Source organism: Panthera pardus, unplaced genomic scaffold (assembly GCF_024362965.1).
Source record: "Panthera pardus isolate Hobbes unplaced genomic scaffold, ASM2436296v1 HiC_scaffold_7, whole genome shotgun sequence".
NCBI classification, from domain to species: Eukaryota; Metazoa; Chordata; class Mammalia; order Carnivora; family Felidae; genus Panthera; species Panthera pardus.
In genome coordinates, this window is record NW_026527002.1 from 49,506,393 (window position 1) to 49,522,813 (window position 16,421).

Sequence of the window (16,421 nt, forward strand, 5' to 3'; positions counted from 1 at the left end):
TAATATTATTTCTTTAGGGACGTATCACCTGATGTTCCCGTACTAGGTTAGGTCATTCTGCTATAGGCTCCTATAGTTTTTAATACTGTCACTTTCTGAAAATTTCCCACACTTGTGTTTTCTGCGTAATGTCTGTATTTCCCATCATATCTTAATCTTGGCAGCAGGGTTCGGGGGGAGGTGGTGTGATATGGTGATGGGACATAGCTAGGTTTGTTTTGTTTTGCCAAGTGACTAGCACAGAACATAACGCATAAGAAATACTTAGACCATATCTGTTCAAATAAAAGAATGGTAGGTCAGTACATAAGAGGCATAGTCCCTGCCCCAAAGAGTTGACAATCTATTGAGAAAATGATTTAAAAAAAAAACATGTGAAACAGAAACAAACATACAAAAACAAAATAAAATTGGCAAGCTTCTTATTCAAGTGGGAAGCGCTAGAGACTTCTTTCTCTGCCAAAAATGGAAATGGAAGACAGGGGTGCCCGCTATAGTTATTACTATTAGCTAATGCAATTAAACAAGAAAAACAGTTACAAACATAAAAGGATGTAAAACTGCATCTATCTGTAGATGATATAATTGTGTATCTTTTTGGAAAACCCAAAGCAGTCAACAGAGAAATAATTTAAATATGAAAAATTAGTAAAGTAGCAGGATATAAAATAAGCATAGAGAGATCAAAAGCCTTTGTAAATACAAACAACAGCCAGTCAGAAAATAGAGACCCATTTTTAGTAGCAACAAAAAAAGATATTTAAAAACTCAGACACAGAACTCCTGCTGTTCCTCATGACAGAGCAATTGGTAATGGATCAGTAAATCTGCTATAACAACCAAAAAAAGGTGGAAAAAACATGTGAAAAAAATTCAGACACCTGGACAACAGGCAACATAAGACTATGATCTCTGAGAAAAGGAAAACAAATTAAGATGAGCTCTATTATAGCACTAGCTTTCTGCCTAGAGATTTTCTGGACCCTGCTACATTGAAGGACAACCCAAGTTCATTGTTCTAGTATCCAGACCAAATTTTTCTGAATTGTGCAAAGGCTACAAGACAATTTGTTGGACCCTTGTAGAAGTTAACATACATTTGTCTCTAACATTTCTACTAGTGTGATTATCAATCAGAAAAGGAAATAGTTTCTCCAACCTTCTTACCAAATCCATATAACTTATAGATTTATTTCCTCTCCTACATGTTCTTCTATATTCTCCTATTTCTTCTATTCTCTATTCATCATCTGCCCTAGGGTATACTACTGGTAGTTGTTGGTTTATGGAATTCTAATGCTTCTCACTCCCTGGTTTGGAAAATCAAAATTGCATTTCCTCTTCCAGTCTTCTGACCTTTCTTCTCTCTTTTCTTGGAATTATTTTAGTATCTAAGTCAGGATTCTTGAAGTTATTCATAATACTTGAATCAACTCCTATAATCTTTGCACCTCTGTCCTTCAAGAAGCTTTTCAAAAATGGTTACTCTTATCCTTTCAGTTTGAAAAGCACATTTTGATAGAAGGGACATAAACATTACCAGTATTAACTCTCTATCCAAGCAATAGTTCTCTATATCTTTGTGTTATTCTTTATTTTACAAATGTTTCAAAGATCATTTTGCCATTCTTGGTTTTTTGTTCGACTCAATCCTGAATTTTCTCTACATTAGTAATATTTATAATCTATTCTTGGTTAAATATCCTTTCTATCTTGGGAATATGTTAATTAGTATGAAGTCATTGAGCAACCACTTAATTTCTTTAGATTTCTTCACCATTCATTCCTTTTGCGTTTGGAATTTTAATAACCAGAAATTATTTCTGAGATCTTAATAACCTCTCTGGACTATCTCTCTTTCCAGATTTCAATGTTGTGAAGGCATATTAATATTTTTTAATTACTTCTGAATCTTTAGGTGTTAAGCTCTCTGACTGTACTCAATCCCATCTTTTTTTCTTTACAGTAAACTCTACTGCTAACATGGGGCTCAAACTCACAACCTCAAGACCAAGAGTTACATGCTGTACTGACTGAGCCAGCCCTATGCTCCTCTTTTTTCTTAAGCTATTACAACATATTACGTCTTTTGGTCTGGTCAAAGTAAGGTACAGACTAGCACACTGTTTTAAATTGAATTGTGTCACCTAAAATTCATATGTTAAAACCCCAATCCCAATGTGACAAGGGGGATAATTATGGTTAAAAGAAGTCATAAAGTGGGGACCTAATCTAATAACACTGGTTTCTCTAAGAGGTGTAAGAAATCTCTCTCCTTCTGTGCAGAGAAAACGTCATATGAGGGCATTGCAAGCCAAGAAGAAAATCAAATCTCATCAGAAACCAACACTGATGGCACCTTGATCTTGGGCTTCTAGTTTTCCAGAACTGTGAGAAAATAAATTCGTATTGTTTAAGCCACCCAGTCTGTGGTATTTTGTTATGGCAGCCCAAGTGGACTAATACACACACTTTTCCCAAAGGTTTGCTGAACTAAGATGTTTGTGAATCCCTTGAAAGTGTATGAAAAATTCAGTACATTCTTCTGAAGAGAGGTTCCATTCTGTTTAACAAATACCTATAATGAGATGTTTCATGGAAAAAAAAGTTAAGTAACCCCTGGGAGATAGAGTTATTTTTCCTGCTTTATTTAATTACTGGTATTTTGAAACTATTATTTCAATCTGAATTATAGCCATTCATTATGTATTTTATAGACTTTTATGAACTGGCCTAAACCTATCTGCCACTTAAAATAATAGTAATAATTGGGGCGCCTGGGTGGCTCAGTCGGTTAAGCGTGGACTTCAGCTCAGGTCATGATCTCGCAGTTTGTGAGTTCAAGCCCTGCGTGGGGCTCTGTGCTGACAGCTCGAGCTTGGAGCCTGTTTCAGATTCTGTGTCTCCCTCTCTCTCTCTGCCCCTCCCCACACACGCTTTGTCTCTGTCTCTGAAAAATGAATAAACCTTAAAAAACAATTTAAAAAAATAAATGTAAAATAATTATTTATAACATTACTTTTTATAAAAATGTACTTCATAATTTTCAAACCACATTCTTAACAGACTTTTGTAAAGTCAATGTTTTTATTTATAAACTTCCTACGGTACTATATTAGTAAGATTTTATATTTAAAATGTCTTCAAATAAGGGTATGATGACAATGAACTATTACTCAAACTAAAAATACTAAACAAATACACATTCTCCGTATTCAGAGAATGAATCAATCCCTTAAAGAATGTGCTAGATAATTATGAATCCTACTGTTGAGATGCTCAGCAACACTGTTCATGGAAATAATTTTCTTTATTCTAAAATAGCTTGAATCACTGATGTAGGAAGTCACAATTTACACCAGAAAGGAACACTAAAGTATAGGAGTTCAAAGGTTCCAAACTGTGACCCCTGTGGGTCACAAGAATAAATACGAAAATATGAAGGGATTCAGAACTCCAGGAAAAAAATGGGAAGAAATTATACACCTATACTTCTTATAACAGATTGAGATATACTTCACCATAAAATTCATCTTTTTAAAGTATACAATCTAGTGGTTTTTACAATGTTCAAAAATTGTGCAACCATTACCATTATCTCATGGCTGAATGTTTTTATCACACCCAAAAGGAAGCTTATACCAATTAGCAGTTATTTCTTTTTTTTTTCTGCCTGTATTTTATTTTTTCAATATATGAAGTTTATTGTCAAACTGGTTTCCATACAACACCCAGTGCTCATCCCAAAAGGTGCCCTCCTCAATACCCATCACCCACCCTCCCCTAGCAGTTATTTCTTTGTGTCCTCTTCTAGCCCCTAACAACAAATTTGTCTCTATCTCTATGGGTTTGCCTATTCTGGTCATTTAACATAAATGGGGTCACAGAATATGTGATTTTATGTGTCTGGTTTCTTTCACCAAGTTTAATGTTTTCTTGGTTCATGCATGCTGCACCATGAATCAGTACTTCACTCCTTTTTGTGGTCAAACAGAATTCCATTGAAGGGATAAACCACATTTTGCTTACCCATCCACTGGTCAGTTGACAAACATTTGGGTTGTTTGCACTTTTTGTGAATAATCCAGCTATCAATATTTGTGTACAAGTTTTTGTGTGCATATGTTTTTAGCTCTCCTGAGTATATACAGAGTAGAATTGCTTGGTCTTTTGGTAACCCTACACTTACCTTTAAGAGGAAATGCCAAACTGTTTTCCAAGTGGCTGTGCAATTTTACACCCCTACCAGCAATGTGTAAGAGTTCTAATTTCTCTATATCTTCACCAACACTTGTTATAGTCTATCTTTTCATTTATTAGGTATCCTCATCGGCATGAAGTGGTATCACTGTGGTTTTGATTTGCATTTCCCTAGAGAAATGATGTTGAGGTTCTTCTTGTGTGTTTACTTTTTTTGCATATTCTTTGGAGGAATATCTATATCATAATTGACTGGATCTGTCTTTTTATCGTTGTTGAGTTGTAGCAGTTCTTTGAGTTCTTTATATATTGTGGATATGAACCTCTTATCAGATATACGACTTGCAAATATTTTCTCCCATCCTATAGTTTGACTCTTCCCTTTCTTGATGGTGTCCTTTGAAGCACAGTGTTTTTGATTTGAGCCCGTCCAATTCAACTATTTTTAATTTTGTTGCTTCTGCTCTGCTGTCATATCTAAGAATCGTTTCCTAACCCAAGGTCATGAAGATTTACTCCTATGTTATCTTCTAAAAGTTTTATAGTTTTAGCACTTACATTTGGTCTCTGTCCATTTGGAGTTAAGTGTTGTATGCAGTTGAGGGAAGGGTCAAATTTCACTCTTTTGCATATTGTTAACCAGTTGTCTCATCTCAATTTGATGGAAAGACTATTCTTTCCCTAATGAATTATCCTGGCACTCTTGCTGAAAATCAACGGACTATAAATGTAAGTGTTTATTTCTGGAATCTCAATTTTATTCACTGATCTATCTATTCCTATGCCAGTATCACGCTGTCTTCATTTGGTAGCTTTGCAGTAAGTTTTGAAATCAGGAAACACGGATCTTCCAAATTTGTTCTTCCTCATTAAGATTTTTATTATTCTGGATTCCTTATTTTTCCATATGAATTTTAGGATCGGTCTGTCAATTCCTTCAAAGAGAATTGAGATTTTGATAGGGACTGTGTGAAATCTGTACATCAACTTGGGAAGTATCAACACCACTAATTCTTAATAAATATTACGTCAGTACATTAAAAAAGGATATCTTTTCATTCATTTGGGACATCTTTAATTTCTTGCCACAATAATTTGTAGTTGCAGAGTATAAGATTTGCACTTTGTTAAGTTTATCCTTAAGTATTTTATTCTTTTTCATGCTATTTTTTTAAGATTTTATTCTTTAAATAAATTTTTCTTATGTTTATTTAGTTTTTGAGAGAGAGCACGAGTGGCGGAGGGACAGAGAGGGAGACACAGAATCTGAAGCAGGCTCCAGGCTCTGAGCTGTAAGCACAGAGCCCAACGTGGGGTTCGAACTCACAAACCGTGAGATCATGACCTGAGCTGAAGTCAGATGCTCAACGGACTGAGCCACCCAGGCACCCCAGATTTTATTCTTAAGTAATCTCTACACCCAACATAAGGCTCAAACTCACAACCCTGAGATCAAAGGTTGTGTGCTCTACTGACTAAGCCAGCCAGGTGCTCCTCGTGCTATTATTAATGGAACTGTTTTCTTAACTTGATTTTCAGTTTTTCATTGTTAGTATATAGTAATACATTTTTTCTTGCATCCTACAACCTTGCTGAACTTGTTTATTAGCTCTAATAGGCTTTTTGTGAATTCCTTGCAACTTTTTTATGTACAAGCATGTCACATCTATAAACTGAGGAAGTTTTTAATTCTCTCCTTCCAAATAAGATGCCTTTTCCCCCCTACCTAACTGCCCTGCCTAGAACCTCCAATACAATGCTGAATAAGAGTAGTGAGAGTGGACATCTTTTTGTTTTGTTTTGTTTTGTTTTTAAGTTTATCGATTAATTTTGAGAGAGACAGAGACAGTACAAGTGAGAGAGGGGTAGAGCAAGAAGGAGACAGAGAATCCCAAGCAGGCTCCGCACTGTCAGTGTGGAGTCCATGCCAGGCTCAAACTCATGAAACTGTGAGATTATGACCTGAGCTGAACCCAAGGGTTAGATGCTTAAACAACTGAGCCACCTGGGTGCCCCCTTGTCCTGTTCTTGATTGTAGAGAGAAAGCTTTTAGTCTTTCATCATTAAGTATGATGTTAACTGTGGGTTTTTCATAGATGCTCTTTATCAGGCTGAGAAAGTTCCTTTCTATTCCGGTTTATTGAGTGCTTTTATTATGAAATGGTGTTGGCTATTGTCAAATGTCTTCCCTGCATCCTCTGAGATTTCCCTATGGTTTCTGTCCCTTATTCTATCAATATGGTGCATTACATTCATTGATTTTCCTGTGCTGAACTTCCCATTCCTGGGAAGGATTCCATCTGGTCATAGTTTATAATCCTATTTATATACTGCTGGATTCGGTTTGCTAGTATTTTGTTAGAGGATTTTTGCATCCATATAAATAAGGGAAATTAGTCTGTAGTTTTCCTTTAGTGGTACCAGGGTAATACTGACCTCATAGGATGGGTTGGGATGAGTTTGTACCCCCCCCCCCCCCCACACACACACAGAGTGCTACTATGTGTTTTATTCTCATTTAAAAAAATACCAATATATTGTTTTTGCTTCTAATTGTTTCTTGGTTTATTAAATTTCATAGATTACTGAACAGCAGATAATTAACTTATTGATTACATTATAACATTTCTGAAGAGTGACTAGTGACTTGTTTCACTCAATGTACCAGGCACAGTACCCAAATAGATGAGTTCAGTACATGGTAAGCTTAGTACAAAAGAAAAGTGTAACAGACAAATAAAGGTAGTTCTTTCTTGTTTCTCAACAGGCAAAATCTTCTGCAATGCAGGGGCCTGTGACTGAGGTTGCAAAGGGACACTAGGAGATAAACAGGTTGGAAACCTCTGATGTCATTTCTATTTTAATAGTCGGTGAAAACTTATGTGCAGAGAGAAGGAAAAGGTAGTTATGTGTTTTTTTTTTTTTTAATTGGCTTTGTTGAGGTTTAATTTACACGCAAAAAGTTCAGTAATTCCAGGTACACAGTTTGAGGAGTTCTAACAAATGCACACAGTTCTGCAACCACCACTATAACCAAGACACACATTTCCAAAATCCAAACAAAGGGGCCCATCTCTGGGCCCCTTTGCAGTCAACTCCCTTTCCGCTCCTAAAGCCAGACAACTACTGATCACCAGTCAATGTCCATAAAGCATTATGCATTGCACTGACCTCGTGAGTTGTTATTTTAATCTTCTTCCTAAGGATACTGTTATCCCCCATGTTATGGACTAGGCAACTGACTCAGATTAAGCAAATTGTGCAAGATTCTTCCACATAGGGATATGCTCAAATCCGTATCTACCTAATTCTAACATTAAAGACTGAGTTTTCATCTAAAAATACTAAATATAAATTTCTTGTCTTCCCTTGAAAACATTTTAATTAACATCTGTCTACATGTATTCCTGAATGGAAACGTACTGAGCTGATCTCTTTCAGGAGAAGGATGCATTTTTTTTTTTTTTAAGGTAACCAACTGCCCCATGACTTTCTACTGTCATTCTGACACCGATACCCGATACCCTACCTTCTCAGTACATTTGTATTACTTTCTTGGTCTTTGTTAGAATTTGAATTTGTGACCTCTGGTGTATTTTGTGAGTCCAAGTTACAGTGTAGAGATATGTATACAAGGATACAAAATTGTTAAAATCATAGTCTCTTTTGTAAATTTAAGTTTTTCTTGACGTTAACTCCATGCTTTTTCTTTTTGCATCAAACATCCATATTGTTGTCTCTATTACCTTTATTATTTGTGCAAGATGAAACAGTAAATACTTTGTTTCTACTTGTGGTAGTATCAATGACCAGAGAACATGACATTCTGAATGGCATTTCACTTCTCAGGAAGATTGTTCTCAAGTTTATCAGAGGCTTTATCACAGGAGTCAAGGACACAGTAAGTCTAAAATCACTCTGGATCCTGGAGTCACTCATTAGTTCCCCTCTTTCCCTTCCCTTCAGATATTTCCAGTCTTTTGGTTCCTTTGTCTCCTCCTGATGACATGTATTCAGGTCTTCCTCATCCATAAAAGAAAACTTTTTTTGCTGGTTCACCTCCCTGTTTCTGCTTCCCTATCTTAGTCTTTTCTTTCTCAGCCAAACTTTTTTGAAAGAAGAATGAATACTCACTAAGGGAATTACCCTACCTACCAATTGCCCCAACACTTTCTCAATCTAGCTTTTACCCCTGGTGCATTTCTGAAACTCAAGGCAAAGATCACCAATGTTCCATCTATCAAACACTTTATTCTCAGAAATATGAACTCTATCTAAATCCAGTTTTCTGATAGATGGAGAAAATCACCTAACTGTGAGGAACAGTGTCACTATAAATTCATGGTTTCAACTCTTCTGGATACTCAATGTTGGGACCATAGCCTTTTAATAAAGCCTTAGTCAGCTCTATCTTCTATTCCCTCAAAACCTACAGGAATCCTTCATTATTCCCTTTTGAGTCTCCAAACAACTTCCTCAACCAATACTCTTAGCAAATCATCTCCCTTCTCAACCATTCAGAGATCTTCCGGCATATTATCCTCCCTGTTTCTAGACACTCCTTCTCAACATACATGTTTAAAGGTTCAAGTCCTCCATGTTGATAAATCTCAAATTTCTACCCCTAATCAGCATCTTTTTCTTGAGTTGCAAATTTTTACCTGATACTCACCACCTTGTGCCAGTCACTGTGGTTGGTGTTTTTCATACACTATTAATAAGCCTTGCAGCATCCTTGTAAAATAGATACTATCCCCATTTCACATGTGGAGAAATTGAGAATTAAAGAGTTTAAGAGAACTGCTGGAGGCCACACAGCTAGTAAGTGGCACTGCCAGGATTTAGACAGATTTGTCTAGCTCAAAGACCATACTCTTGAAATAACAGCAACGACTAATATGAGAAGTACTATTTGCCAGATGATGGTCTAAGCAATTTCCACGTTTCAGTACATTCAATCTTCATAATCACCTAACAAAGGGGCTGCTATTATTATTTCCATCATAAAAGTTGTCTTTTAACTTCCTATTGAACAGGAATTCAGTATTACCTTAATAGTACATATAAACTCAAACTCGTGTCCAAAACTGATTTCCTTTCATCTGTCTTCAGTTTGTCCCTCTTCCCATACTCTTCATCGTGGTGAATGACACCAGCATCTTCCAGTTGTCCACACAGAAACCTGGAAGTCATTCCAGATCTCTTCTTTACCATCCCCTTCCTCTGCTCAGGCACTACATATTAAGTTCTCTTGATTCTTTCCAGTCCTGCTATTTCAAACCTCCTTCATGTTACTGCTATTTATTTCCTGTTTGACTGCATTAAATAAGCTCCACGAGGACAGAAACAAAGAATAGTGCCTGGCCCACAGCAGACATTTAATACAGTTGACCCCTGAACAAGACAGGCTGTAGTTCAACAACCGTGAACCGCTCAGGCCCACCTATGCACAGATTTGGAGGGGGTGGTGATAAATACAGTACAATGCTGTAACTGTACTTTCTCTTATGATTTCCTTATAACATTTTCTTTTCTCCAGCTTACTAGATTTTAAGAATATAGTATATAATACATATAACGTACCAAAATGTATCTTAATCAACTGTTTATGTTATCAGTAAGGCTTCTCGTCAACAGTAGGCTATCAGTAGTTAATATTTTGGGGGAGTAAAAGTTATACATGGATTTTTGGCTGTGCAGGGCGAGGGGAGGTAGATGCCTCTCGCCCCTGCATTATTCAAGGGTCAACTGTGTTTGCTAAATGTATGAATAAACGGCTTAGCTTGCAAGCTTCCTGCTTTTGGTCTCGCAGCTCTCTGATCCTTTCTTCACAATGCTACTGGAGACCTTTTTTAAAGGCATGTCTGATATTAATCTTCAGCTTATAAAACTGTAACTGGTTCAACTCCTTATATGTATTAAGAGCCTCTAGGGCCCACTATAGTCTGGCTCTTCTTTATCTCTTCACCCTCAACTTTTACTGCTTCTTGTCTACCTTTGCCTCACATATACATATTCTGGTTTTAACGCTGCTGAGGTAGTTTCTGAAACTGGTATTTTTGAACATGATGTTGTCTCTCCCTGAAACAGTCCAGTGCACTCCCACCGGTTACTCACCTAACTCCTTCAACTCAGCTCAACAGATCTCTACCAATCGTAGAATGAGTTAGGAGTCCTTCCTGATGTTCTCATAGTACATCATACTAGTACTGAGTTATGAGCATATTACCACTACAGTCCTTATTATCTTGTTTGGGGTTATTAATTGTTCATTTTCCACATCAAATTTTGAGTGTCTTAAGGGCAAAGAAACACCCCCCCCCACTTTCTTCTCTCTTTCTCATTTTCACTCTTTCTTCCTGCCTTCCCATTCCTTAACAACTCTCTCCCAGTTTCTGACAGAATTAAGATCTCAGTAAATATGTGTTGGTTTAATGAATCAAAATGATCAGATTTTGAAATCAAGCATGAAACACCCTCTGTAATTAATAACTTGGTTTCATGTTACGGCTTGCTCAGATGCTAAGAGGAAAGAAACGGCGAGAGAAATATAAATAGAAAGATAGGCATTTTTTCATTAGAGAATGAAGTCAGAAAGCCACAAGGGGAAAGCAAGATTTCAGATCCATTGTTCACTTGGATTATGGGCTTTAGAGAGCTATTTCTTTCTTTCTTTCTTTCTTTCTTTCTTTCTTTCTTTTCCTCTTAAGTCAGGTTTGTTGAGAATGTAAACGATATATGATAAAACTAGGATGTGCAGTTTTGTAAGACTTGCCAAACGTATACAGTCATGCAAACATCATCTCAGTAAGGACAGAGTACTTACATCATCCCCAAAGTTGACTGTGACCCTTCAGAAGCCAGTCACACCTCCCTCCCCCAGCCCCTGGCAACCTCAGATTGGATTTCTGCCCTTAGAGTTCTGCCTTTTTTTTGTTTTTTCTTTTTCTTTTTTTTTAGTTAGCATATAGTATAATAATGATTTCAGGAGTAGAACTTAGTGATTCATCACTTATGCATATAACACTCGGTGCTCATGCCAACAAGCGTCCTTACTGGCCATCACCCAGTTAGCCCATCCCCCCACCCAACACTCCACCAGCAACCCTCAGTTTGTTCTTTGTATTTAAGAGTCTCTTACAGTTTACCTCCCTCTGTTTTTATCTTATTTTCCTTCCCTTCCCCTACATTCATCTGTTGTGTTTCTTAAATTCAACATATGAGTGAAATCATATTTATCTTTCTCTGTTGGACTTATTTCACTTAGCATAATACACATTGTTGCTAATGCAAGATTTAATTCTTTTTGATCGCCACATAATATTCCATTGTGTAAATATACCACATCTTCTTTATCCATTCGTCAGTCCATGGACAGTTAGGGTCCTTCCATAATTTGGCTATTGTCAATAGTGCTGCTATAAACACTGGGGTGCACATGTCCCTTTGAATCACATTTTTTTATCCTTTGGATAAATGCCTAGCAGTGCAATTGCTGGCTCGTAGGGTAGTTCTATTTTTAATTTTTTGAGGAACCTCCATACTGTTCTCGAGTGGCTGCACCAGTGTGCATTCCCACCAGCAGTGCAAAAGTGTTCCCCTTTCTCTGCATCCTCACCAACATCATTGCCCTTTGATATGTAAACTACTCGGTAAAAGATTGTTCAAAGCTCCTGAGCAGCTTCAGTGCTCAGGCTGCAAGGGAGTCTACTCAGCATCAGCTTTAGCAACTTATTGGGGAGAGTGAGGGGAAGACACCAAGCCAAAAACGTGATGCTTTTGCCATTTTTGATTTTTAATGACTCCTGGGTTCTTAACAGCTTAAAGGTCATCAATCTAGTGAATATGTTTAAAGCATTCCTTTTTTCTGAGCAAATGGCTAGCTCTTTACTTAACTCTACATAAGCTCATCTTATACACTTACTCTTTCACAGAATCTTAAAATAGTGCCTTGCAGTTTATGCTGTCAACTTGGCATTTCCCTAGAGAAGTATCATACGTGAAGTTGAGGATTCTCCTTTTTCACATAACTGTAAAAAATTATCCAGCGTAAATATAGCTATCTCTACTATACTGGTATGTTTCTACAAGTGAACAAAGAGAAAAGTATTTATCTACCTAGTATGTATTAGTGGTTACACTATGTACTTCCACAAATTTTAAGTTACTTAATCATCAGAACAAATATTTAAGATAGGTGTTATCTCTAGTTTACAAATGAAGAAACTAAATTTTAGAAAGAGTAAAAAACTTGCTTATGGGGTCACAGCTAAGAAATAGTACCCAAACTTAGGTCTTAAAAAGATCATACATTTAATTCCTCCACTACACTTTCCAAAATATAAATGGGTCATATTTTGGATAATAATTTCATCATGTACAAAGCACTTCCCTAATACACATCCTTTAATTTTAAAACAATCCTGGGAATAATTGTTATTCCCATCTCATGGCCCAGGAAATTGAGACTCAGTAATTTAACTGACAGGACTGAAGTCTCATAGCTACTGAGAAGCAGAACGTTGTATGGAATACAGGCTCTTCTCCTATTAAGACCAGGAGATGTAGGTCCATCCTTGACAGATGCTCCTCCATCAATGATGTCTATATACAGTGGAATAGGAGAAAACCAAGGTTGTGCATACATTGACAAGGATTCCAAGAGGTGAGGGAATTTTAAAAAGGTAGATCAGGGGTAGTTAAAAGCAACACAGAAGGCAATACTAAAATCTACTAGAGTCAGTATATAATGGTGTGGGATACAGTGTGCAAAGTACATGAGCCTTGACATCAGAATCCTGAGTTTGACTTTTCTGCCTTTGATACTTATTTTTCTCTTGTATGTGTGTGTGAAGTATGTTAAGGTATATGCCACGTATCATTTCACCTCTATATACTTCAATATGCATCTCTAAAAGTATAGACAGACATTCTCTTGCCCAAATTCAATGCTATTACTTTAACAAAATTAATAATTCTTGATATTATTTTATCTAACCAGGCCATTATCAGATTTTCCTGGTTGTCTCATAAATGTCTTTTTACATTTGAAGCAGGATCCACAAAGTCTCAGTGTTTCATTTGGTGTTTAAATGCCTCTTAGTCTAGAGTGATACTCCCTTATTTTCCATTGCACTGACTGGTTTCAGAAACTAGATCAGTTGTCCTTTAAGAGGCTGTTTTCTGTGGTGTCACTTCCTCTGGGTGCCACTTGACTTTGTTCATCTAGCTCAAGGCTTAGCAAACTTTTTTCTGTAAAAGGTGCCAGATAGTAAATATTTTAGGCTTTGTGGGTCAGTCTCTGTTACAACTACTCAACTCTGACACTGTGGCATAAAAGCAGCCATAGACAATACTTAAAGGCACCAGAGTGGCTAGATTTGAATAAAACATTAGGAAAAAACAAAACAAAACAAAAAACAGACAGCAGGCTGGTTCTGGCTCAAAGGCCGTGGTTTGTAACCCCTGCTATAGAAGCTTCCACATTTTTGGTTGGGTTACTTCAGAGCTGGTGCTGGATGCTTTACAGGTATAATCTTAGGAGGCACGCACTATCTCCATGCCCTGCTTTTCATAAGATTGAGATTAATCAATAGGTATAGGTAGGGCAACCTGATCCCTCCGTCGTAAAGTTCACATATAACCGTCTAATAGTTTCCTTTACTGATGATTACAGCCTGAATAAATTATTTCATCAGGGGTTGCAAAATATTTTCTAATCCTGCCATTCTTTACCTGAAATTCTGCAAAAAATTTTTCTCTCAACAAATGTTATTTGCTTACCTTAAAACACAGTTCACACAGAAAAAGGAAGCGTAAGTACTTAATTCTTCCCTTAAAATTGCTTACCTTCAGAGTATGGAGGTAGTGCCCCATTTATTACCACTGGTAACCAGTAACCTGTTATTGTAGTGTGGTGTGTGTGTGTTTCTTATTACATGTCTGTTATTAGAAACCAAGGTTTTTGTTGTTGTTGTTGTTGTTGTTTTGAATATTCAGGGAATTTCAACCAACTGTCTTCATGTCTTCATTACTCTGATACTTAAAAGTTCTCTCATCTTTGGCCAATGGCAACCCTTTTACACTGATTGGCCCCTGTGACTTTTGGCATGAACCAGTCTTTGAGAGTCTCCTTGCTTTCTGATTTATCAGACTGTCTCAGGCTCACCTCTTGTATTTTCTGCCCCAGAACAGAATCAGCTGCCTATCCATGACCCTAGTTAGGATCCTTTCAATTCAGAATGGTATTTAGAGATGACAGTTAGGGTTCTAATTGTGCTCTCTGCTGTTGTACTATTTATTGCGATGTATTCACTGATGAGGGTATAAAAAGGTACATAATTTTAGGGGCACCTGGGTGGCTCAGTTAAGCGACCAACTTCAGCTCATGATCTCACAGTTTGTGGGTTCAAGCCCCACATCAGGCTCTGTGCTGACAGCTAAGAGCCTGGAGCGTGCTTCAGGTTCTATCTTCCCCTCCCCTGCTCTCTCATGCGCACACATTCTCCCTCTCTCTCTCAAGAAAAAACAAAAGGTATGTAATTTTAAATTTCATGGGCAGAAGCTTAAAATAGTATGTTCTTTATGGAAAGCAAACTCTGTCTCTAATTATATGACCTTGAGAAATTATTTAATTTCTCTATGGCTTAGTTTTCTATAAAATGGAGTAAAAAACCAGGCCCATCTCATAGTTCTGATATAATGATTTAAATGAATTAATATAGGGTGCCTGGGTGGCTCAGTCGAGTAAGCGTCCGACTTCAGCTTAGGTCATGATCTCACAATCTGTGAGTTCGAGCCTCACCTTGGGCTCTGTGCTGACAGCTCAGAGCCTGGAGCCTGTTTCAGATTCTGTGTCTCTTACTGTCTCTGCCCCTCCCCTGCTCATGCTCTGTGTCTCTCTCTCTCAAAAATAAGTAAACATTAAAAAATTTTTAAAATGAATGAATATATATATAAAGTATTTAAAGCAATGAGTAGCATATGGCACTCAATAAAAATTAGGTATTATTTTTGTTTATTTTTGAGAAATTTGAAAGTACTCCAAACTTTGACCCGGTAAATCTACTTTTATGACTTAAAAGGAAAATAATAAAAAATTAAGATAAATATTCATAAAAGCATGTCTATTACAGTATTTATAAATGTCAACAAAACTGTAGATAATCTAATGTTCAACATTAGGGAAACAGTTTATGAGGAAAAGTGATATGGAAAAATGCCAAAGATACACATCAAGCAATACCAATAAACCCATCAATCAAAGATTACCATTTCTACTAGTCAAATAGGAATGCTTATTTCAGTATACCCTAACCACGTGTTGATTTTTTTATGTCTTCATTGAACACTTGGAACACTTGACAGAAGTTTGATTTTTACATAGTTATTAAATTAGTATGTGGCATTTACTTGGCATTTTAAAAAAAAAAATTTTTTAATGTTTTCATTTATTTTTGAGACAGAGAGACACAGCACGAATGGGGGAGGTGCAGAGAGAGAGGGAGACACAGAATCTGAAGCAGGCTCCAGGCTCCGAGCTGTCAGCACAGAGCCCGATGCGGGGCTCGAACTCACCCAGTGTGAGATCATGACCTGAGCTGAAGTCGGACGCTCAACCGACTGAGCCACCCAGGTGCCCTGGCATTTCTTCTTTAAAGCTAATTTTTGTTTCTAATTTTATTAGCCATCCAATTACTATTTCTATAAAATTATTTTTTGTCCATCTACTGAGGAAGGAAGAAAATGAATATTTTATGTAGAAAGTATTTGCTTAAGTTATTTAATAGCCTCACAACAAACCTTAAAGATAGGTAGCATAAAATCCAATAACCCAATATCCTGCCATTTGAAAATCTCAATTAACAGCAAACCGAAATTAATTCAGAAAACACTAACGATCTGGTATCTGTGGCTCATTTATCAGCACCACAAGAAGATGAGTCCCAGTAATGAATTTAAAAGAGCAAATGTATCAGTAATTAATCAATTTGCATATAAGTAACAATGAGTTTAGGGAAATCTGTTAAGTAAAAATACAAAGAAGCAGTAGAGAGTAGTGGTTAAGAGCACAGATTCTAGAGCCAATCTTTCTGGATTCAAATCCTAGCTCTTCCACTTACTAATTATGTGAACTTGGCTAAAATACTTAACTTCTCTGTGTCTCAGGTTCCTTATCTATCAAATGGAAATAATAATAGTATCCAGGCTGATTAGGCTGT

General features: G+C 36.8%; 1 protein-coding gene across 2 annotated transcripts in view; it reads right to left on the bottom strand.

Annotated features, from left to right (window-relative positions):
- Positions 1 to 16,421, bottom strand: part of LRP12 (LDL receptor related protein 12) — a 74,125-nt gene that overhangs the window by 43,595 nt on the left and 14,109 nt on the right. The gene's annotated exons all lie outside the window — the stretch shown is intronic.